We start from the raw sequence: 26,044 nt of genomic DNA, 5'->3' as shown, positions 1-26,044 counted from the left end.
GCAGAGAGAGGGGAGATGAGCTGGGAGAGAGGGAGAAAATCTCAAGAAGACTCCCTGCTGAGCATGGAGCCCAGTGGGGGCACTCGATCACATGTCCCTGAGAATCATGACCTGAGTGGAAACCCAAAGTCCAATGCTTAACCAAATGAGCCCCCCAGGTGCCCGGAGGAAAGCTTTTAAGGAACTATTATGAATGACTTGTATTTTGGACCAGCTTGTGCTCAAGGACACACTTTGAGATAAACAAGACTGTATTTGAAGACCCAGCTGGTCAGAAGATCCCTGTCTAACCCTAGTATTTTTGAACTTTATTCCTAACTTGTAGACTAGAGAAAAAAAAAGTATTCATTTAGCTGCATGATGTTTCACAATAGGACAATTAGATTTAAACTTCTGACTGAAATGATCTGATAGGAAGCTAATGTTCAGCAAGAAAGAATTTTTCTCCCAGTAACTCTATTCAGTTACATTATTTCCCACTCCCAGTGCTTGACACATCTGTGAATCCTTTAGATCCCACTGTCATTTTAGTCCAGTATATCACACAACTTTGAGAAGTTTGCTATCTATGTTTTAGGTATATTAGTCCATGGTACTCCTCAGCAGCTTTTCAGAAGCCTGGTGTAGATTCAGCGTTTCAAAATCCTACAAGTACTGCTCTCCCTTCAGCTAACGCCAGGTAGATTTTTGATAAGTGAGTAGCAGACATTTGGGGAGGATAATAATCAGGTAAGAGAAGTACACCAAATGTTGCTGCCCCAACTCCTCAGAAAGAAAAGCTAAAATTCAACTCTATATAAATCCAAGTCTCCAAGGGAATGTCCTTAATTCTGCCTTGTCTATTTTTCTGTTTCCAGTTACTTTTTGTAACTTGCTATTTCATCCCAGATTATATTTGAGCGGAACCAGAATCAGCGTAAAGAGATAACACAGGTGAGGAGGCAGCACATCTTTCTTCTTTCCTTTTGTATATACAGTGTGGAGCTACTCGTTAGCCCTTTCTCCAATCTGAGAAAAATGTAGCTCCCAGACATTTGAAAGGTTAGGAATTTAATGGACAAGAGAGAAATATATTCTGCAGCTCCTGTGACTGGATATTCCCCTGTGGGTGATCTCCTAAGTCTACGGGTTGCTGACAGCTGCTGCGAAGCAGGAAATCAAGCCTGCCTACAGTAGCTGTTCACATTTTTCATTAAGGAGAGGGTTACGTCCCAGATTCTCTTGGGTCAAATGCGTACCCCTCACCACCACAGTATCCGAATAACGTAAGTGAGCCCGGAAAAATAGCAGTGAGATTCAAAGGGAGTGGGGTCAGGTTTATGCAGAGAAAAATGCACCTCAGACCACACTATTAATAAAGTATGAAAAATTCCTGGAAGGTATGATAGTGTATAATGCGCACATTCCATCATCAGAAGTTCATATTCATGCATTCATGTATCTCTTCTCAATACACACCTAAGTCTATCATCTCACTTCATTCTTAAAATTTTTTAAGGTCCCTATATTTTGAAGGGCCTGAATCATAAAAGAAGAGTCTGATGAGAAGTTAAAAATCCCTAAGACTCAGTGCACCTTATTTAACTTCACAGGGGACTAAAGCCTGTAATTGATTTTCAAATCTGCTTGAGGACATGGCCCCGAGTGTCTGAGGATAATGGCTCACTGGAAATCTGTGGCTACTATTATAGCTCAAGAACTAAACCTTTAAAGCCCGCAATAAAACAGCTCATCTATGGAGAAGATAAACTAAACTTGAGACATAGCAGAACGCCATAACATTCTAGCATTCGGTGGAACAACTGGTCCACGGTGCACGTACCCAGTGCTGCTGGGACCTTAAGACAATCACTGAAATGGCTGGCTCTGACTGGGAGAGCTCTCCTGAGATACCGTCTCAGAGGATTTGCTTCCCTCTTTGCTTGGACTCCTAGATTCTTTTCCACATTGCAGCTGCCAGGACTCGTAGGTCCAAAACTGCTTCTTCATTTACTTGGCTGGTATCTGGGCTGAGACAATCAGAGCAGCTGGATCTAGCCAGGCATTTTGTTCTTACCCTCTCCATAGGAGAGCTAGTCCGGGCTTCTTCACAGAATGGCTATCTCAGAGTAGCTTCCTACAGGGCAGCTGGTTTCCCCCAGAGTGACTGGACCTAGTCTAGGCAGAAGCTGCCAGACTTTTGACGAAACCTGGGAAACTTACAAAAACAAAACAGAACAAAACAACCCTCAAAAGAATGAAAACACGATTTCCACTCCCTCATATCGGTCAAGTCATTCACATCACAGAGGAGGGGAATTAGACTTCATCTCACGATAGTGGATTTGCAAAGAATTTGCAGCATTTTAAATGTATCTCGAAACAAAAAGACATTCGCAGTGAGAAGATATATATTTAATTCTGTTCCTCTCTTCTATACTTAATCCAAGCAACTTGAATGCTCTAGGCTTCTGTTTTTCCCATCTGCAAAGTGGTAAGTATGATTCCTGCCCTTCCTACTTCCCAAAAATAATGCCACAACACAAAGAATAAAAAATATGGCAGTGCATTAAGCTATTCAAGAAAAATTTGAATTTTGCATTAAAGAAAGAAAAACATCTGAATTAATACCATTACCTTGGGGTAAGACAGAGCTAAATTTAACACAGCTCTACCACTATAGTTATAAGGCCATAGGCAAACTACAGAGTATCACTGAGCTTTGCTTTCCTCACTTCTAAAATAGTGAAGAACAACAGAGCCAACTTTACGATATATAGTATTTAGCATATTTAGGACAATTCCTATTACAAAGCACACAATAAATATTAGCATATAGTTATAATTTATTTCCATCAAGTATGAACTCATGATATACTGATGAATGACAGGACCACGATCTTCGATATGCTGATGAAGACCAGACCACATTCAATACCCTAAAGGTGTCACTTTAGAGAAGATAATGTGCTATAAACCATCTTTTTCCCCTCTCTTTATTTTTCCAGTCAGTGCACAATATACTTCTTGTTACCGAGAGCCACCAGTAGGGAGGCTCAATGTAATTAAAAGATTGATCTTCTGGAAACAATGCTTAATAACAGGCATGAAAAAGTGAGATTAATTCTGCATTTTCAAACAGTGTCCTCAAGTTAATTTAACCTGAGCCATTTGTGAACCACCTAGAAAGTCTGGGATCAATATGTCCACGCTGAAATCAATGTACCAGAGAGAAGAGGAGACAAACTCCAATTGGTTAGTTCATTCAAATCAGTGGAGCCTTGGAGAAGAAGCACTTAGTGGAACATCTATTTTGTATGCTCCAGATGCTGCCAGTTCAGACGTGCAGGGCCAATGTTTGTATTTTCCTTGTTCTCTAAATGAAAAAATCTTTGTGCATCTATGAACATAAGCCTCCTTATAGTTACATATCCAAAAACATTTGTGTATTACAAAGTCAAAAAATGAAACTGGTTCTAATCAAGTTCTTCCTTCTTATACTTCAAAAACCTACCTCTAAACAAACAAGCAAAAAAAAAAACAAAAACAAAAACAAAAAAACAGACTTTGAATAATCATCTACCAGGTTTATTTTCAAACTTTTCTCACTGAAGCATCTTTGGGACATCACATTTTCATTACTATTCTTTTCATGTCTTTATTTTATTCTCTTTACCTATGCTACTTGGCCAGCTTTTCTATACATTTGATTTTCCTCCAATATGGTTTCGCTTTTGTTCTATCAGTCTCTAGTAGTTGACAACTTTTCTTCAAATTATTGCAGTTTGAGAGTCATTGAGAACCAAGCACGAGAAAGCCCGGCATGAAATGTTACTCATTCTATTTTCTTTAGTCTCTTTATCCCAATAGTATAGCTGCTTGGGTATTTGTTTCATTTTCTCTTCTCTTCCTCAATGAAAAATGTGCTCTACAGACAGAGAAAGAATTCCCCCTTTAGATTACTGATTATTACCTTTAACACCAACATCAGTAAGTCAGAAGAAAAATATAGAGGTGAAAAATACTCCTGAGTAGTCATATAATTCAGTTTGCAGGAAATGTGAAAATCTTCATTTTTTTAAGTCATTCAAGCCCATAATAACTTGTGTAGAAATCAAGCAAAACAAAACAAAACAAAACAAAACAAACAAACAAAAAAAAAAAACCTAGCCCACAGGTTTCAGTAATTTTTGCTAGGTCATCCAAATTGTGTGAAAATAGTGTTGTATGTCCTATTTCAGTTATGAAAACACAGTACAATTTGTGTTTCTTGAGCATTTCTTTTTTTATTTTGATTGTGGGGACAGATGTGAATTTATTTCATGCTCATTTTGTATTCAGATACATTTTAGCAAAGTATAAACATTTCTTTTTTGTGTGGGATATAGCATCCACATATCTTGTCTACCAAATAAATTATTTACAATAACCCTTATATATGTCATCCTAACTTCCAACTGGCTAAGAAATGTATGAGGAATCTAAGAGCCAAGCTCAGAGGTTTGCACCAGGGAGCAACCTCAGAGAATGATCTTACAGAAGCTCACCAGTTGGTAACCTAGACACAAAAACGTCAGGAGAAAAAAAGTTAAATTCTACTTCTCTCATTTATGTATTAGAGAAAGTAAAAAGTGTTTCTATTATTACATCTTTCATTAAGAATAAAATGTAGACGAGAAAATCATCTAGGAACAGAAAAAATTCTCTTTAGAAGAATGAAATGTGTTGAGCGATTAGAGAATTTCACACCAGTAATTGAGCCACAGAGAATATTAAAATTAGAATTTATTAAATAGCAACTTCTCTGAACCTAACAGACCATATGAGCAACATGAGGTACACACTCTAGGTTCCCAAAATGAATATTGGCTAACAAACAGAAAAAAGTCGAACATGGGCTTTAGGGTGTAGAACCCCCTAAAAAGGTTACCAGCTTATTACCAAAAATGGTAAGACCTTAATCAAAGAAGTAATTTATATATTAAAAAATGTAATTTAAAAGTCTATTTTGGGGGCAGCTGGTGGATCAGTGAGCTAAGCATTTCACTTTGGGTTAGGTCATGATCTCAGTGTCCTTTGATAAGCCCTGCCTTGCCTTGGGGCTCCGGCCTCAGCGGAAAGTCTGCTTAGTCCTTCTGCCTCTGCCCCACCGCCCACTCAGGCTTGCTCACTCTACTAAATAAAACATTTATTTTTTAAAAAGTATATTTTTGGGGGGCACCTTGGTGGCTCAGTGGGTTTAAGCCTCTGCCTTCAGCTCAGGTCATGATCCCAGGGTCCTGGGATCGAGCCCCGTATCCGGCTCCTCTGCTCAGCAGAAAGCCTGTTTCCTCCTCTCTCTCTGCCTGCCTCTCTGCCTACTTGTGATCTCTGTCAAATAAATAAATAAAATCTTTTTAAAAAAATTATATTTTTAAGTCTATTTTGTTATTAATGCTTTACTTTTGTAGAATCCATTTCAGCTTACTGTATTTAAAATTGATTATTTCATTTGATGTATTTGACCCCTATAAAAACTCTTTAAAGTTGTCAGGCAAATTATTATTTACTGCCCATTTCATAGTGAGAGAACTGGGGCTTATAGAGTGGATTCACCCAGTCAGCCAACTACCAAAAGGCAGAATCAGTGTCACAACTTAGGCCTTCTACTTTAAGACATAGAATTTTTCTGTCACAATACAGATTTTAAGAATTTCACAAGTCCCTCTTATTAATGACTACGTTTTGTGTTTCTTTACATCTTAGGATTTTGTCTGATTAGAGACTAGACTTGCCATAAACTATTTGACTTGATTCCTTTAGTTGGCTTAGAACATAAACTATTTGACTTGATTCCTTTAGTTGGCTTAGAACTGTCTGTGCTAGAGTAGATAGAGAAATCTCTTGTCATTTGAAATAATACACTGTTTACTATATTTTATTTCTGAATCATCAGTTCATGGTTTCTTTTCAGTCATCTCTTTTTCATCTCAAAATGTTAATGATTTAAATTTTCCAGTAACTAAAATGTCACCCATTCTAGTAAAATATCCAAATTTTTTTAAAAATGAAAATAATTCATGAAACTAATCTACAGTGAAATCAAGTTTTCATAGTTACATCATTTTATACTGTTCCAACTCATGTGGATTATATTAACTTTCTAGATGTTCATGTTTTCCTTCCTATCAGAATAACCATGCACTTGAAAAAATATATATATATTTTTATATATATATAAAATCTCTGGTCTTTGAACACTCAGATACTCAATATACTCAAAATCCCTCTCAGGAATGTAACATGCTAAAAATATCCTTCTTGTATATTCCCGCTTTTATTCAGAATGATTCCATATTCTCACAAAGGGCATCTCAATTGTTCTCCCAATTTAGCTGGGTGATGAATGTGATGGAGAGGAGGAAAATCATTTTATCCCCTTTTATTCAAAAGAAAACATGACAAAAATTTTGAGCAACACAACACAGGTTTAAAGGCATGTTAAGGAACTTCACTCACCTTCTTCCGACTCATCATTAAGTGTGAGTTTTGCATTGTGCTTGTTTTTATAATCAAAAAACAAATCTAATGGAATGAACATATGCCTAATTAAGGAAGTCATCAATTTGAAACCACGACATTATTGAGCATTCACAATGATTCTTTTACTTTTAGTGCTTTCTTCTTTGGAAAGCAGGACTTCCAGGTTGTCAGAATTATAATTCCTGTATTCTCCATGATAATTAGCATGACCAATTCTTGTATTAATCACATGGCTTTCAGCTGTGACAGGGACTGACAGAATGGAGACCTCTGAGTTATTAGATAGTAGGTTTCAGATTAAATCTTTGCATCAAAAAAAAAAAATCTTTGCATCATCCATAAGTCGAAGTCCAATTTATCTAAAAATTCATATTAGACATATCCTTAACCTCCTTAGTTTTCCCAAGCTTCATGAGAACTATCCTTTTTCTTAGTCTGCCCATGATATTCCAACCAAACCATTATTTTAAGGTGCCATAAAACTGTTTAGAGTAAGTTAAGAATGTTGAGGTATCTACTTCATCAAGTTTAAGTATGGCCCAAGTTTTAAGTGTTCCTAGTGTTTCCCTGCTGCTCTCTGTACTTGGACACGTCATATTTCCAGCTGGGTTAGGGACCATTAGCCTATCCCACCTTACTTCATCCTGAAATACTAAGTCCAGTGACAGCACCTAGCTTAACTCTGGAGAATTCAACAATTTTATTATTTGGGTCTCTGGATTCTTTGTCCACATTGCCCATTTGAATGACTAAAGTTCATTTTGTTCAAGACAAGATAGGTGAATCACTATGTGTGATCTTCTGACAAGGACAGGGAGAAAAGTTGCCTAGGAGTTACCCATCACTTTTTGGGAAGAGAGTGTTTTGTCTCACCAGCATTAGTATAGCACTTTGTACTTTTAAAGAGATTACAAATACATTATGCCATCTGATCCTCACAAAAGCCCTTTGAGATAGGCTGGACACTTTAAAGACAAAGAAATCGGCTCAAAGAGATTTTCTAACAAAGCTTGTTAGTTAGTGGCAAAATTAGATCTCCTGATGCTTAGCCTGTGCTCTTTCTGCCACACTGAAAGCTTAGCTGGACGAGTTGAAAGGAAAATTTTCTAAGGCCTGCAATACATCATTTTTAAGAGTTTATCACTTTCTTATTATTTAAGATTTTTTTAAATGTCCACTTTAGATAAATGGGAAAATCTGGAAAATATAAATTGGATGAAAATGAGCAATAATAGCAATGCCTACAAGAAAACTTGTGTCATGAATACATTCATATATATTTATGTAGTTGACATAAACTACATAACTCCATTTATTTACACTGGGGAAATTTTTGCACATGTGCATCAAGAAACATGTACAAGAATATTCATAGCAGGAAAGGATAGAAAATAATCATTCAAAATAATAATAATAATAATAATTCATAAACTCTGAAGATTATAGTTCAACTTCTTACAGTGTCAGTTTCCAATTATATTGGCAACATGTTTTCATGCTTCGAATATTTTTCAGAAGTTTTAAAATACATACTATTTTAACATCTGGAAATGTTACCATAACTTTTATGCTATTTATAATTGCCAATCATACTTTTTCTCATCTTTCACATAATCAGTAATAAGTAATAAAGAACCTTGGAATTACTTTCATTTTTAAAAATTAGAATTGCTGGGGCACCTGGGTGGCTTAGTGGGTTAAGCCTCTGCCTTCAGCTCAGGTCGTGATCCCAGGATACTGGGATCGAGCCCCAAATCGGGCTCCGCTCAGCAGGGAGCCTGCTTTCCCGTCTCTCTGCCTGCTGCTCTGCCTACTTGTGATCTCTCTCTCTCTCTGTCAAATAAATGAATAAAATCTTTTAAAAAAATTAGAATTACTAATCATAAATTATGCTTTTAAAAATAAATGCTATAAACTCTTTTATGTTTTCCTATAGCCTATATCAATTTACTTTTAATGCTGGTGAATACTCACCATTACAGTGTAATTTAATATTTGCCAATTTTTGACATTTCACTATGACCAACTCTTATAAGTTAAAAGGCTTATTTTAATTCCAACTCTTCTTCATAACTGCAGGAAATCTCAATCTTCCTGGTTAAGTCACTAGAAAAAAATAAGCTGCCTAAACACTATTTTTTTAAAGGTTTTATTTATTTATTTGGGGGAGAGAGAGCACAAGCAGGGGGAGCAACAGAGTGAGACAGAGGAAGAGGCCCCACACTGAGCAGGGAGCTTTACGTGGGGCTCGATCCTAGGACCCTGGGACCGTGACCCCAGCCAAAGGCAGAAGTTTAACCAAATAAACCCATTAGGCCCTCCAACATAAACACTATTTTACTTATTTCAGAGTATTATAAGACAATGCCATATTTTACATAGTCTTCTAAAACTCGGTTCTTTACTTAAACTGCCTCTAGTTTCACCCATATAGATAAATGTTCCTATTCATTGACTTTTCACTGTATAATATTCCACTATATAGATATACAATTTATTTACTGATTCTTCAGCAGGGAACATGTGAGCTATTATCAGTTCTTTGTCATTACCTCTAATGCTACGAATATTCTTTTTTCTCTTTAATGATAAATTCACTTATTTTTCTGAATTTAGTTTGCTGCATGCTATTCCCTGCAAAGATGGAGCAACCACACAATGTCCATGAGGCCCCAGTCACAGAGCTGAGTATTATCCATACGCAGCACAGTACATCAGAGGTCTAAGAGAAATCCCCCAACCTAGGCCTGCTATTTTGGTTTCAAATAGTCACCCAGATCCTCCTTACAGACCCAGAAAGATGGTCCTTCTTTCCCACCTAGGAAAAGTTGATAGCAATGCTTTGAAGAATACTTTGGCCCTAAGGGTCTGATGTCCCCATTGCCTGAGGAAACTTGAACTTGTGACCACAGGGTGCAATTCCCAGGAACTTGGCTTCCATGTCATTTCCTCAGAGTGCAGCCATGGTTTGCTCAGCTGTTCCTCAGATGGTCTTCTTGGGCTGGCATTCTGCCTGTGGGGGTACCAAACATGCCGGTCCCCAAGCTTCTCTTTGACCAACACAACAAGGTTCTTGTCTAGCTTCTGGTGTGGTGGTCATTCTTTTCATTGGCTTCTCTATAATGCAAGCTCCAAGTCAGCTCTCTTTGCCAGTCACTGGGCTTCATCCAAAGCACAAAGCTCAAGGCCTGAACACATATTCTATCTCCATCTGCTGTCATAGAGCTGCCATATCTAAGGCCAGTGGTGGCCACTGCAGGCACAACATGCCCAACAGTCTCCACGAAGATCCACTGCTCCAGAGTGTGGCCTCAAGGGCCAGGCTACAAGAACTCAGGCTATTGGCCCAGAGCCCCTTGATGCACTGCTAGTCCTTTGCCACCCCTTAACAGTCTGTCTTAAGGGCACTGCCATTTTTCTACCCTCTCCTGTTATGAACATTCTTGTACATGTTTCCTGAAGCACATGTGCAAAAATTTCTCCACGGTAAATAAATAGAATTATTTGGTTACAACATGGTACTCTTGAGAAGAGGCATCAAACCAGTTTAAAATAATTATGTTCATAGAACTAGGTACTCACAACTTTCTTCATTACTATAGTTAAGAAGACAAGAAACTTGGTTCAAAAACAAGACAACAACAACAAAAACAAACAAAAAAAACATTATCTAGGTTCCAGCTAGTTCTCATTTCCTTTGGATTTTGTTCCTAAATTTTATTTCATGTCATCAAAGCCTACTTGTAACTTATGTTCTGGACCATGACATTAAAACATACTCCAGAATGACATCTTAGCATAGCAGTAGAATAACCTAGGAGAAACACTTGGCAGTGACCTGTCCATGGGTTTTCTGAAGCAGAAAGAGTAGGTGTGATCTCATAATTGATTATAAATATTTACTGAACATTCCCCTGGTGTTATAACTTGGACTCAGGGAAAGTTAAGATGAACAAAAATAAGAAAGGAAAGGTCTGGAAATCCCAGGTCCACAAGGTAATGTAAGTGCCAAGTGTCAGAAAGTGTAATCAAAGAAAGGAGTAAACTGTTTCAGCGAGGGTACTCAGGGATAAGTGACCACATGAGGGTTTGAGGACAAGGAGTTCTCAAACTGCACAAGCAGAATGGTGATACCATTCATCAACAGACTAACCTGGCAAAGATCTAGAGCAACTCATTATTCAGGCAAGGTAGACAAATGAAAGGGAACTCATTTGGAGGGCAACTTAAAGAACACTTCAGAGTCATGTGTGCATATTATGAAAACTTATGAACAGGTCTTATGAGTGTGATGAGATGAAGAAAATTTTATTCACAAAAGTGCCTCTTAGGGAGAATACTGCATTTACTTGAAAGGCCAGCAGCAACAAATATTCTTAGGGCAAAAAGCTCAGAAACTCAAGGCATCAGTAATGGCCAAGATTTTACAGAAAAGAATAAATACAGCTTTACCAGAGATGTACACGCATGAGTGCGAGAGAGAGAGAGAAAAATAAGTTGACAGAAGAAAGTAGGTAAGGAAGAAGAACAGATTATAGGACTGAATTAAAAATCCTTCCTACCACTGCTTCTATATATCTTCAGCCAAAACATTTCCATGAAGTATTCATGTGGATAGATTTTTTTAATCAAATCTAGTAAAGGCTGAAATACAAGTTTGGGTGGAGACAGGGTGGAACCAAGATAGGACACAAAGATGTGAAAGCTGGAAATGCACGTAACCCAAGGAAAATAAGTTAGGATCTTTAAACTACCACAGGAATAACTTTGGTCTACAGTCTACTGTAGAAATGTTATGCAAATGAATTCACTTAGATCTATGAGGAGGTAGAAGCTCTTAGCTAACTCCTACTTTCCACAGACAACCTGCAAGAACCCCAATCCTACCTGAAAACTCAAGTGCTGAGATTAATACAGGACCCTTGGCAAGACTTATGTTAGACTGCTCTGATGGATAGTTTAAACCTCAAGTTTCTCATGTACTCCACACTTGGGATTCCCAGTTGTCTCCAGAGCCAGTAGCTAGTTTGAACTCAAAGGGATAGAGTGGGCTGGGTGATTATGTTACACAATGAAAACACTTCAGACAAGGGATCCAATTCATAGCACACACGGCTCACAATGGACATGTGGCATTAGAATAAATGCCAAAAACCGCCAAAAAAGACAGCCAGTACTGAAGACTGAAGTTGTCTACATATATAGAATATGGATTGTTTTGAAGGTTAGCCTCATGAGGTTTTGAAATAGTTCGCCTATTTCTTGTTAAGTTTGGTTAAGATTCGCCTTTCACATATGAACCAGGTGAAGGCATTAAGGAGCTATCATGGTGGAGTGCACAATGAAAAAACTGAAAATAAAAACACGGCAGATTCTGCATAGATAGAGACATGGAGAATAATGCAACGCATTGGGGAGAGACCAGGTGACAGAATAAGAGCCAAATACAGATGGCCACATCGAGCACACCCAGCCAGAGCACTGGTTTTCTCCTGGATTTAGTTGGCAATCTTTCTATATCCGACTTGCTTTGTATTAAGCACTAAAAATAAACTTTACTGTGTCTATGTTAAAAAGTAGGGGGGAAATTAAAGGTAAAACCCCAAAGTCATATCCCATTGATCATAAGATTTTTTTGAATCCTCATAGAGCTTTCCCTTCTAAGAAGAACAAATTTAAGCCCATCTTCCTTGTCCTTGTACAGTATTTGTCTACCAACCAGCAGTTTTGTTCCTCTTTTCCTCCCTCATCGTTTATCTTAACGACGTGGTGGGCCCGTCCTCCCTTCCATCACAGTCTGACACTGGGGTATATGAGTTTTGCACTCATATATTCAATGAGAACTGCTGAAGATTCCAGCCTAGGATGTAGGTTTTCCCACACTCATCTTTCTATTGAGAACAGCAGAGTATCAAGGTTAAGAACACATCATTTGGAGCCAGTCTGCATGGGTTTAAATCCTGAGTCTACCACATACATACAAGGTTTACCTCTGACAATTACTGACTCGCTCTGGGACACACTTTATGAAAGGGTGACGATAACATTGCCTTCCTGTCCAGGTTGTTATGAACATAAATGCTTTGAAATATAATGAATGCTTAGAACAATGCCTGGCACACAGCACTGTGAACTCTTTGGCATTATGATGATGCTTAGACTAAAACACATCAACTCTTGTATCTTCATTTATTTATTTATTTTAAAGATTTATTTACTTATTTTAGAGAAAGAGAGAGAACACTCACAAGCAGAAAAAGAAAACAATCTCAAGCAGACTCCATGCTGACTCCAGAGCCCAAGATGGGGCTCAACCTCATGACACTGACAACATTACCGGAGCCAAATCTAGCACTCAGACGCCTAACAGACTGCGCCACCTAGATGCACCACATCTAGTCCTTAATCTTCAAATTCATGCCATTGTGAGAATAACCTTCGACTCTTTTTCTCCTCCAATTTTTTAGCTGTGATCTCACCCCTAAGCTGCCAAATTCCTTTTGGATATTGTCAACAGAATGTTCTGCTAGGACTTCCAGTTACATGCCCCAAACTGAAGACTTCCATTTCTTTTTCTTAGACTATTTGTCTCTATTCTGTTTTCTTTTTTTTTTTAATTCTTTTTTTGTTGTTTAAGATTTTATTTATTTATTTGACAGAGAGATCACAAGTAGGCAGAGAGGCATGCAGAAAGAGAGAGAGGGAAGCAGGCTCCCTGCTGAGCAGAGAGCCTGATGCCGGGCTCTATCCCAGGACCCTGAGATCATGACCTGAGCGGAAGGCAGAGGCTTAACCCACTGAGCCACCCAGGTGTCCCTATTCTCTGTTTTCTAAATGATATCGTAACTGTTCTGTTCACCCAATCTCAAAACCTACTGGTCAATTTAAACCATGTATTCTTCAATTTCCCTCTCTCATCTGTCTGAGTTCTCTTTTTTTTTTTTAAGATTTTATTCATTTATTTGACACAGAGAAAGACAGAGCATAAGCAGGGGAAGTGGCAGGCAGAGGAAAAGAGAGCAGCAGGCTCCCTACCAAGCAGGGATTGTCATGCGGGACTCAGTCTCTAGACCCCAGGATCATGACCAGAGCTGAAGGCAGACACTTAACCAACTGAGCCACCCAGATGCCCTGAGTTCTAGCTATCCCTTTCAGATATGCCCCTCTTATGTCTCTACTTGACTTTTTTTCTCATTTCTTCTCCATTGCCTGAGTTCAGACACTCCGAACTGCTTATTTGAATTACTGCCGTAGCCTGTGAACTGGTCTCCCTTCCTCTACTCTCTTGCTCTTTGAACACACCTTCTATGTGAGCAGCAAATCATCATGTTAAAACCCTATCTGCCCTAATTACTCCCCTGCTCAAATTACATTAAATTTACAACTATTTAATAGTACTTTAAAGCTCATTAGGTAGATTTTCAAGATGCTTTATGATCTGCCCACTAGGTATGTCTTCACATTTGTCTTCCATGACAATCAAAGCTTTCTCTGCCCCAGTCAGGTTCATAGCTGCTGGCTTCCCAACCACACCTAGTTTTCTCATCATGTATTTTTATTTTGTTTTGTGTTGTGTTTGCTGACTAGAATGTATTTCTTCTTTATCAAAATTTAGTTCAACAAATTTTTTTAATTTACCAATATTTTGCTCAACATTCAAGACCTAATCCAAATTCCCTTTCTGCATGAAGATTTTCTGACTGCTTCCCCTGCTTCATTAAATTAAGCATTTCTTCCCATCCTTCATTAGATTGAGCATTACTTCCCTCTCCAATAGGACTTGTTTAGAACTGATAAAAACGGCCATACTATATACTTGAGAACACCTCTTTATGTACTTTAGACTGGACTAGATAATTTATAATACTATCTACGTTATTTATAATACCCCTATAACATAAGTAACTATGATTATCTCAATTTGCATACATTGAATTTGAAGATGAGAGATTAAACAAGTTACTCAAAAGCATTCCTAGTAACAGGCAGAAACATAGAGCCATATCAAGTATATGTATCTTTCAAATCAGAGCTCATTTCATTACCATTTATTTCAGTCTTCTTTGAAGGATCATCTACTAGAAGCACCTTGAGGTGCTTACTAAAATGTAAATTCCTAGTCTGTTAAGGAAGGGATAAAGAAATTGGCATCTTTAATAATTTCCTCAAGTGATTCTCATGCACTGGCAATTTTCAAAATTGGAACCTCTCTTCTATTATCTTGATTATTATATGTATTAAATTCAGTGGTGAACTATTTTCTTGAGGGCAAGAGTCATGTCTTACTTCTCTTTGTATCTGCCACAGTTCATAGAACAGTGCCTTATACATAATATATACTCAATAAATTTTAGTTGAATTATTGCCAATTTCTGTTTCATCATAGCAAAAATTATTATGAACCTGTTAACAGTGAGTAATATATTTTTTATGGCAAGCTGTGAATTTTTAAGCTTTGACTTAACATATACACACATAAACACATTCACATATATATATTAATTGTAGAACATTTGGAAGGATGCAGAAAAATAGCAAAGATCACCCATGAATAATGTCTTATTTCATATTCACATATTTAAGTATTACTTCTATGTACTTTTCCTATCTTTTAGGAAAATTATATGTGTGTGTGTGTATTTATATGTGTATATATACATTTCTTTGTAAAAGTGAAAACACAAGTAATTTCTATCAATTTTTACTTGATGTAAGATCCAATATTACTATTTAAGTATCTCTCTCTATATAGTGACCTTTGTAAAATTGTTTCCGGATTCTAATGGGGTTTCCAAATAACAGAAGTACTCTCTCCCTCTTTCAAGAAAAAATTATAGATGTTCAGAAGAGAAAGTCCTCTTATTTGATTTCTGGGGGGTTTCACCGTTTTGTTTAGTTTTTCATTTTGGTTTTGGTTTTTGTTTTTTGGGGTTTTTTGTTGTTTTTTACTTAGTTATGACAGGAAGTTCTATGCCACATCTATTAGAAGGGTCCCTCTTGAGTAAACAAAGTGCAATACATTGTCCAAATAGGAAAAGAAAGTTGCATGAAGTTTTTCAGTAAAGGGGAAAATTGCAACTCTGCCCCCTGATGCTCATATACTTTTGAGGCTCACTGTTTCTAGCTGATACAGATAATGCTAATTCCAAAAGGATAGGTAATATGTTTTATCTTTGAAAGTTTCACACACAATGAAATTTATTTTTCCCTTATTTTCTTCACGTATCTAGGAGAAATTCTATCCACTGAAGGTTAAAAGGCACATTAGAGTAGGAGTCACAAATAAGGAGTCTTTAAGCAAAAGATGGCAGATTCAGTAACTCATTAACTCTTCTCTTTATAAGTGGTCCATTTTAAGAACAGTAAAAGAATTAAAGCACAAAACCAAGAAAAAAAAAAAGTAGTAGAAAATACGGTAGCAAAATCTTTTTGCAATGGTAAGCCAAAGACAAATGGCAATTGACTTAGTAAATGCAAGGAGCTAAGACCCGGAAGCAATGAGAAAAATTAAGAGGCAACACAAATTGTGCTAAAGGCCAGAGAAATTTCACTTCAAGTACATCTTCAAGTAGGAACAAAGGTGGGCCTGAAAGCAAGTGGATTGGTCAATCTAACATTGACCCCCTAAATATCTTCCAAGAGTCCACATAGCAGAGTAACAACATGACCCCAACTTCAGCAGAAGACCAGAGGAATATGCTCTCAAAATGATAATACTAATTGGATTTATGCCTCAATACCATACACAAAAATAAACTCAAAATAGACAACAATCCAAAAATAAGACCTAAAGACATAAAACACTTAGGAGAAAACATAGGACGAAATATTAACAACCCTGGATTTGGCAATGGATTCTTAGGTTGATCTCAAATGCTTGAGCAAAAAAGAAATACATAAATTGGACTTTGTTGAAATTTAAAAATTTTGTGCAAAGCACTTTATGAAGAAAGGGAAAAGACAACCCACAAATTAGGTGAAAATATCTGCAAACCATATATCTGATAAGGGTTTAGTATCCAGTATGTATAATATACTCTTTAAATTTAGCAACAAGTGACACCTGGGTGGCCCAGTTGGTTAAGCATCTGCCTTTGGTTCTGGTTGTGATCTCAAGGTCCTAATTCTTGATCAGTCAAGCCCCCGGTACTCAGCCCGCATGAAGCTCCCTGCTCAGTGGGGTGTCTGCTTCTCCTTCTCTTTCTCTGTCTCTGTCCCTCCTCGTTCTTTCTCTTATCAGTGGATAAAATCTTTAGAAATAATAAATGAATAGATAAATTCAGCAACAAAATATAAACCACCTAATTAAAAAATGGAAAAAAAGACTTAAACATTTCTCCAAAGAAAATATACAAATGGCCAATGAGAAAATAAAAAATGCTGAGTATTATTAGTCATTAAATAATGCAAATTAAAAGCACAACAGATAACACTTTGCAGCACCTACTGGGAAGACTAGAGGGTGGGAAGGAGGAGGGGCAGAAAAAGAATTCAGGTGTTGGCAAGGATGTTGGAAACTTCAAACGTTGCTAGGAGTAATGTAAAATGATTCAGTCACTATGGAAGAATTTTGCTCACAAGGTTAAAGAGAGTTGCCATACGACCAGCTATTCCCTTCTGCAACATATATTCATTCCTAAATATATTTTTAGGTATATACCCAAACTATTTTAAAACAAACACATGTACGTGAATTTTTTTTTTAATTTTATTTATTTATTTGACAGAGAGAGATCACAAGTAGGCAGAGAGGCAGGCAGAGAGAGAGAAGGAAACAGGCTCTGCGCTGAGCAGAGAGTCCGATGCGGGGCTCAATCCCAGGACCCTGAGACCATGACCTGAGCCGAAGGCAGAGGCTTTAACCCAGTGAGCCACCCAGGCGCCCCTGTATGTGAATTTTTAATGTGGTGCTACTCACAAAGGTAAAAGGTGAAAGCAAGCCCATCAGTTGACACATGGGTAAGCAAATTGTGGGGAGAAATATATATGAATGTATTGAATATTATTCACCCATAAAAAAGGATGAAATACTGATAATGGTACAATGTGGATGAATTTCGAAAACATTACAATAAGTGAAAAAAGCCAGACACAATAGGTCACTTACTGGATGATTTTATTTCTAGAAAATATCTGTAATAGTTAAATCCATAGAGACAGAAAGTAGATTGGGGTTACCACAGGCTGGAACGAAAGGGAAATGGGGAGTAACTGCTTCATGAGTTTGGAACTTTCTTATTGCACTGATGCAAATATTTTGTAACTTCATAGAAGTGGCAATCATACCACACTGTAGATGTACTAAATGCCAATGAACTGTCAACTCTAAAATTGTTGATTTTATCTCATGTGAATTTAACCTCAATAATCTTTAAGATTATTTTGTTAAGATTTTATTTATTTGACGGAGGCAGAGAGACAGTGTGTGTGCAAGCAGGGAGAGCAGCAAGCAGAGGGAGAGGGAGCCTGTTGTAGGATTCCATCCCAGGACCCTGGGATCTTTATTTGAGCTGAAGGCAGACACTTAACCGACTGAGCCACCTAGGTGCCCCTTAAGAATTATTTTTAAAGAATAATAGAGAATTCTTGGACAGGAGGGCACTAGGCACAACTGTGGTTTGCTGTGCCACTGTAAAAATAGGCAAATTAAGTTAAAGTAAATTTACATGCTAAATGAAATCCTCATCTTGCTTTCCAAATTTGGTTTCTCCAGAATTCTGCAAACAGTATTTTTAAAAACTTCAAAGAGGAACGTAAAAGATATTTTTGTGTATGAGAAAACTAGCCCTAAAGAAAAGATATAAAGATATACAAAACACATAAGCCAAATTATGCAGCCAGATCATCCTCCAGCCAAGTCCTCAGGTGATGGAATTCACAGGCAGGTAAACTATAATCAACTCTTTAGGGCCTTACTCTTAAATTGGGGTGAACAGCAATGGACCTTTCACATGAAAAAAAAAAGCAAATGAAACACAGAAAGGAAAAGAGAAGCAATTTACACCAGGGAATGCAAGACAAGACATCTCATAGAAGATATCAAAAAAGTGAAGTAAGAATAGGGTGATTTAAATAAAAGGAAGAATAATCAACAGTGATGTTGACACAGTTTTGGAAACAAAACGTGACAAGATAGATAAAATTCTCAACAGAAATGTGGGACATCAAGTTGACTAATATTTCAAGCCAACAGGTAAAATTAAAAAGAAATAGAAAAGATAAATCAACTGAGAATTCAAAATGCAAGTGAGAAAAAGGAGGGGAATAACCAAATACCTCATTAACTATTCAGAACTGAATTCCTTTCCTTTGATTTTCTTGTATGCCCTCTCTAATCAGGATTTCCCACATTCCGTCAAAGCAGCTTCTGTTAGTCACCCATCATCTCCAAGTTGTCATAGTCAATGTCCAATTCTCAGTCTTCATCTCCCTGAACCTCTATGCATCATTTGACACAGTGGCTTACTTCTCCCCTCTTAAAATTCTTTCATCATTGGAAGTCCAGGAAACAACTCTCTAGGTCCTCCCAACACCTGACGTGGGGTTCCACCTTAGTCTGTTTCACTAATGTTGTACTCCTCGGACCACACCTGGGCTGCTCCATGAAACTCTTCTTTGCTAACACTCCCTTCAATGCTTCATTCTATCCCAAGTCCCTAAATAGCATTTCCAGGCTGGTGATTTTCAATATTATGGCCTTAATCCAGAACTCTCCCATGAATTACATCCTCCCAGATCTAATTAGCTATTCAACCTCTCTGCTTAGCTATCTAAGAAAAATTTCTAACTTGAAAGTCCTAAAACCAAATTTATTATGTTCAGCCCTCAAACTTGTTCCTTCTCCACCCTTCCCTATCTCAGTAAAGGGCAGTCTCATTCTTCCAGTCATTTCAGCCAAAATTCTTGCTGTTATTATCCATTTTCTCTCACATTTAAGATCCAATTCATTGGCACTTCACATTAGATCTCTCTTTAGAAAATGTCCAGATTCTAACTATTTATCTTCTACTCCAGCCGTACCCACCATGGTTCAAGCTACAACATTTCTCATCTGAATTATTACGGTAACCCCTTGTCATGTCCTATTCCTAGCAGTCCTATTGCACTACATTATCTCCTCTTAAAAAAATCTAGGGAACCCTTTAAAATGTAAGCCAAACGACACAATTCCTGTGGAAAAAAAAATCTCCAGTTAACTAATAATATACCATATGTTAATTAAATTGGATTTAAATTAAAAAATATCTCCAGTTGACTCCCATCTCACTTGATAAAAGCCAAGGCCTTGCAAGGATTTGTAAGAAACCACATAATCTCAATTTATACTGCTCTGTACCTTGTCAAGTCTTCTACTGTATCACACCATCTTTCTTGAAGTCCCTCAAATATGTCCAGCATATTTATCCTTTAGCATCTTTACTCTTGCTTTCTCACTTTTTTCAGATACTTTTTCTTTTAAGATTATTTATTTATTTGACAGACAAAGATCATAAGTAGGCAGAGAGGCAGGCAGAGAGAGAGAGAAAGAGAGGAGGAAGCAGGCTCCCTGCTGAGCGGAGAGCCCTATGCAGGGCTCCATCTCAGGACCTTGGGATCATGACCTGAGCCAAAAGCAGAGGCTTTAACCTACTAAGCCACCCAGGCACCCCCTTCCACGTACTTTCTTAAATGATATTTCATCAGAGAGACCTTCACTGACCATGTTACTTAAAAAAAAAAAAAAGATTTATTGTCCTATTTAAATGATTTATACAGATAAAAATTTGAATAATGTTTTCATTTACCAAAGAGAATCCCCAATTCCTACCACCCATAAAAAATTATTAAGTAATTAGCTTTCAGGGCAACTGTCCTTGGAAATAAAAATATATGTATTTAGGATGACTAGAATGTTATTTCTGATGGAAATTAAGTTTTATTTACTTTATTAATGGGAAAATGAAGAGTAATAAATTGTTCAACGTGGGATAGATGTTTCTCATGATAGCTAGTATTTTTCAAAGTGCCATAAAAGATTTAAGAAGAATCATTACAAAGATGAAGTCTTCTAGACAAGATACTGATAGTAAAAGACATTTATAAATGATGTATCTGATAAAGGGTCAATATCCAAAATATATTTAAAAAAATCTTATACAACACCAGAAAACCCCAAATAATCCAATCAAAAAATGGGCAAAGGACATGAATACATATTTTTGCAAAGAAACACAGCCAGCAGACACATGAAAAGATGCTAATCATTAGGGAAATGTAAATCAAAACCACAATGAAATACCACCTGGCACCCATCAAAATAAAAAAAAATGTAGTAACAAGAGTTGGCAAGTATGTGGAGAAAAGGGAGCAGTCACACACAGTTGGTAAGAACGTAAAGTGGTGCAGCTACTGTGGAAAACAGTATGCAGATACTTCAAAAAAATTTAAATAGAAATATCATGTGATCTGGTAATTCCACTACTGGGTATTTATACAAATAAAATAAAAACACTAATTTTGAATGATATACATAGCCCGATGTTTATTGTAGCATTATTTACCATAGCCAAAATATGGAAGCAACACATGTCCATCCATCCATAGATGAACCATAGATGAATGAATGAATGGGAAGTAGTACACACGCGCACACACACACACACACACACACAGAGCCCAGAATATTAGCCATAAAAAAGCAATTTTTCCATTTGCAACAATATAGCAAGTGAAATAAGACCAAGACAAATACCATATGATTTCACTCTTAAGTAGAATTTAATAAAGTAAACAAACAAAGAAAAAAGAGACAAAAACAGACTCTGAAATATGGAGAACCACTGATTGCCAGAAGGGAGACGAATGGAGAATTGGGTGAAATGGGTGAAGGAGAGTAAGAGTTCACTTGTTTTGATGAGCAAGGAGTAACGTATACAATAGTTGAATTGTATTATACACCTGAAGCTAACTTAACATGAATGGTATGTTAACTATACTGCCATAAAAAATGTTTTTGATGTTTCAAATTGAGATCTCAATATAGTTCTTCCTCTAATAATTCTATCACTTATTTTAGTACTTTTATCTCCCAAGATTTATGAATCACATTATTGATTTTATATTATCAGAGTGTTTAACATTTACATTCCATTCTATAATTATAGTTCTGATGGCTCTTTAGTTGTAACTCAATATTTAAATAGATTCAATGATGACTATCAGTTAGCCAGCTTACCAGTCTGGGACTTTTAAATTTCTATTCATGTTTTAATGGGTTGGATTTCCTTTTTTGTTTCAAGAAGGAAACATGGATGGTCTATTCCCTGGATTCTTTTATGTTTAAGGTTTCTCTGTTGATGTTGCCTTTGAGCTGTATCTTTGGTGAGTATATGGTTTTGGATCACTTCTTCATTTAATAAATAGATGCTTCTCTGTTATATTCCACCACTGAATGTTGTGGTGGATTCACCTGAAGTCAGCTTAGTCCCTCCTTGCATTTTACTTTTAATGCTTCTATCCATCTAGATGACTGAAAGATTCATTCATGATAACAAAGGTATACATTAATATTAATTATTTTGTGTCACTTTTACTGTATTAGACTACATACTTTCAATACTGAATGCTCAACTTGTTTTATTTTAGGGAAATTAAAGATCGTATTTTTCAAGTCTAGTTTTGTTCTATCCATTGGATTTCTACTCCAGAAACACAGCTATTCTCATGTTGTCTGTCTTCACACTTCATACTGTCTTCCACATCTGTTATATTCTCTGCTATTATACCTGAACTCTTTCATATATGCTATTAATACTATTTATGCTATTTATAGTATTTATAATACTATTTAACTATGCTATTAATACTATTTCAGATCTATCTATCCTGTTTTGTTTTCAGCTTATTAGTTTGCCTTGTCAATTGGCTTTCTTACCTCTGCAATTTCCTTTGTAATCTCATTCTTAAGTGAGTGTTTCATTGGCAAATTAGTATTTTTACTCACCTGCTCAACATCATAGAGTACTTGTGAAGTATTATTTGCATGTCTCGGGTGTATGTTATTTCAAATTGTGTTCTTTTCCTGGATGGAGTCTATTGACTATGTTTTCATCCTTTCTTCCCATGCAGAAATTACCATCTACCACTTCCCAATATTGATTCTCTTCTTCCTAATATAAGTCTAATTTTAAGCACATGAAAGCTTGGATTAAAGGAATTTTTCCAGCTTCCCCTGGAATTAGGTATGGTTATGAGGTTATGTTCTGGCCACCTTAACATAATTAGTAATGCCTCTAAATTACGTAAAGTGACCTGTAAGAGGTGAAATATGCTTTGTTTTTTCCTTTCATCCTTTTTCCTAAGTAAAATGTAAATACAAGGCTGTAAATTAAATGGCCATTTTGGAGCTGTAATATGTTGGAGCCTTGATCTCTGATTATATTGTTCACGGCTCTAAAAAATCTGAACATCTACGTACAGACTTTCAACATGACAAATGAATTATTAAAAATCTTGTTTCACTTAGCATAATACTCTCTAGCTCCATCCATGTCCTTACAAGAGAATATTATACTAAGTGATATAAGTCAGTCAGAGAAAGGCAAATACCATATGATTTCACTTGTATGTGGAATTTAAGCAACAAAACTAATGATCATCGGGGGATGGGGGAAGGCAAACCAAGACACAGACTCTTAACTATAGAGAACAGACTGATGGTTACCAGAAGGGAGAAGGTGGGGGGAATTGGTGAAATAGGGGATAGGGATGAAGGAGTGTGCTTGTGATGAGCACCAACTGATCTACGGAAGTGCTGAGTCACTACATTGTATTCCTGAAACTAATATTACACAGTATGTTAAATAAAATTCAAATTTAAAAAAATCTCTTTTAAGCCACTACTACCTTGCCATTTGTTTTGATTGCAGCTAAAACTAATCCTAACTGCTCAGCTTTCTCCATTCTTTCCTCTCTACCTCCTTATTTCTATTTCATTTCTTGTCACATCTCTGCATAATTTCATGCCACTTCTCTTCATTTTGCTCATGCTTCACGGCTCTGTTCAGGTCTGTGTTTGCTGTCATGTCCTGTGGGAGAGGCTTTGTTAGAGACCTCTCATTTCCTTTCTGAGCTCTATCTCGTCTGTGAGCAGGGTTTGGTGTTCTGTCTGTCCATTCTTCTGTAGCCTGATGACTGGATCATGGGTATGGAAGGGGGAACATCTGAAGCTGTGTGCCATCTTGGGGGACAGGAAATCAGGTGGCAATATTCAAATGCTACTCTAGAACTTGCTAGCAGTGTGACATTGTGTCAATTATTCAACTTTGCTATATCATGGATTCTCCATCTGTAAAGAGGAATAAAATTAATACTTCTATCATGTGTTAGGAAAACCAAGGAAGACAGTAAAACACGAAGGATTAGAAGTTCAATTGGTGCAATTACAGCACTATCTATGTTGAGAGCATAATTGCCATTATCCTACATGAACTATAATGCTTTTTCTTCGTTTTTGTTACATGTACACTGAGTACACTCTACCCAGCCAACGTACATCATTTTATCAAGATAGAAAACCTCAAAGAAAACCTCAAAGATCAAAGGGTACCTATCAGTTTAGTATTGATATCGATCTCCATCAGCTCTATGCCTTTCACAGAGCCTAATGCAGAGTGTTTTATTGAATTCCATTTGCATATTATTTATCTCATAGGCATCGAAATCTTTCTAGTCTGCTTTGGTTCAGATTCCAGTTGGGAAGTGATCTTGAAAAGTGGAAGTTAACCTCTACGTAGAATCCTTCATTTCCAACAATGGCAGCACTCTTGAAATTATGTCATAAATTATGGGTAAATACTTTTGAGGTTCAGGACTTCTCTCTGTTTTAGTAACATTCTGCAAACTTCACATGATAGGGCTATAATTCTGACTTTGTTTTTATATCTTCCACCATAGGTCTCAAAGAATGTCCACAAACTCTCCCTGTATCTCCAGGTTATTAATTTCATTTAGACACTAAGCACTTGGGAATCATAGACATTAAGAGCCCTGGGATAGCAGGAAAAACTGAGTCCAGACATCCTTACTCCAGCCCAGTACCCCATTCACTGCTCAATCTTTCAGAAGTCCTCTGTGAGGCATGCTACATTTGTTTGGCAGCTGGGGAGCCTGAAACAGTGCAATAAACATAGGTACAGAATAATGACACAAAAATCCCCATCACAAATCGAAATATTTAACCATTTCTCCTGTTCACATTTCCCCTATTTAACTGAGTTGGCTGATAGTCCTTTTCAACAAGCAAGCTTTATTTCTTCCTTTAGAAAAATTACAGAATGGCTCATGATCCAAGAACAATTGGCACAGATTTGAAGGCACATTTGCAGTGAAGTATTTTTAAATTGTAGATGAATTCTCTCTGCACTCTGTTTTTTTTTTTTGTTTGTTTGTTTTCCTGACCCAGAAAACATGAACTCTGCTCTGTTATATATTAAGCTATCAGCTTTGACCCCATTTTAGATTTGGTGGTGGGTTGTTTTGTTGTCTACCCTAGGATTCATTTTGGAAATAGAAAATTATTTTTTATGACCTAAATATTTATGAAAATTCAGCAAGAAACATTTACCTTAAAAAATCAAGTTTGCAAAAACCTACAGGTTGTTTTTGGTCTACAGAAATAAGTACTGTGAAGATTAGGATAAGGTGGCCTCAATTGTACCATTTCTGTCTTTAGTAATTCCACTCCATTCCAAACACATACACACACTCACACACAAAGATGGCAAATGACAGGTGAAATTGGTGGAAGAAACAGTTTTCCATGCCTCTATAGGCTATACTATACAAAGGGAGGAAAAACACTGAAAAGAGGCAGAAATGGAAATTTCTGGCCTTACAGAATTCTGACAAGATGATCTTCTGTGTCATGGCATTCCTGGAAAACAAACGATGAGTCTACAATACATACTGATTATATGTCCAGGTTTGGTTAAAGAATCCTAGTTCATGATTTTCTTCTTCTGAAAAAATAAGGAATCCTATGGCTTTCAAGGAAAAGCAGAGATAGTAAATGTCCACTTAAAGTTTTTTCCAAACTTTATCTTTTGAAATAAGCTCTAAGCAAAATGAGACAAAGCAAAATGCCATTACAGAGACGAGCAGAGTGAGTATGGTTATGGTTATCACACTTGAGAAACTTAGTTTTACTAGACTGAAAATATATTAGCTACTGTAGATTAGCTGCAGTGGACATAAAGTAGAATACATTCCAGATTCTTTTCTTCAAATTTCTAGCAGGCCTTGCTAACAAGATGTTTTTATTTTTGAAAATTGTGAACATGATCAAGGTTGATTAAATAAGCTAATTACATAGTACATATATTGTTCTGCTTACCTTCCAAATATTTATTACAGTAGGTTAATAAGAAGGCTTTTCTTTTTGTCAGATTTGCTAAGATCTGGTTTTACTGCTCATCAACATTCTGCAACATTCAGAGCCATATGACACCGAGAATAAAAATAACGCTAAAACCGAGAACCAATTAACAATTATTGACGACTTAAA

The 26,044-nt window shown here is 36.7% G+C and overlaps 1 pseudogene; it reads right to left on the bottom strand.

Annotated features, from left to right (window-relative positions):
• Positions 1-9,361: 9,361 nt before the first annotated feature.
• Positions 9,362-9,915, bottom strand: LOC116879461 (annotated as a pseudogene).
• Between the last annotated feature and the right edge of the window lie 16,129 nt (positions 9,916-26,044).

The sequence above is a fragment of the Lontra canadensis genome, unplaced genomic scaffold (genome assembly GCF_010015895.1).
Source record: "Lontra canadensis isolate GAN:19392208 unplaced genomic scaffold, GSC_riverotter_1.0 scaffold61, whole genome shotgun sequence".
NCBI classification, from domain to species: Eukaryota; Metazoa; Chordata; class Mammalia; order Carnivora; family Mustelidae; genus Lontra; species Lontra canadensis.
This window is presented reverse-complemented; position numbering and strand designations above follow the sequence as displayed.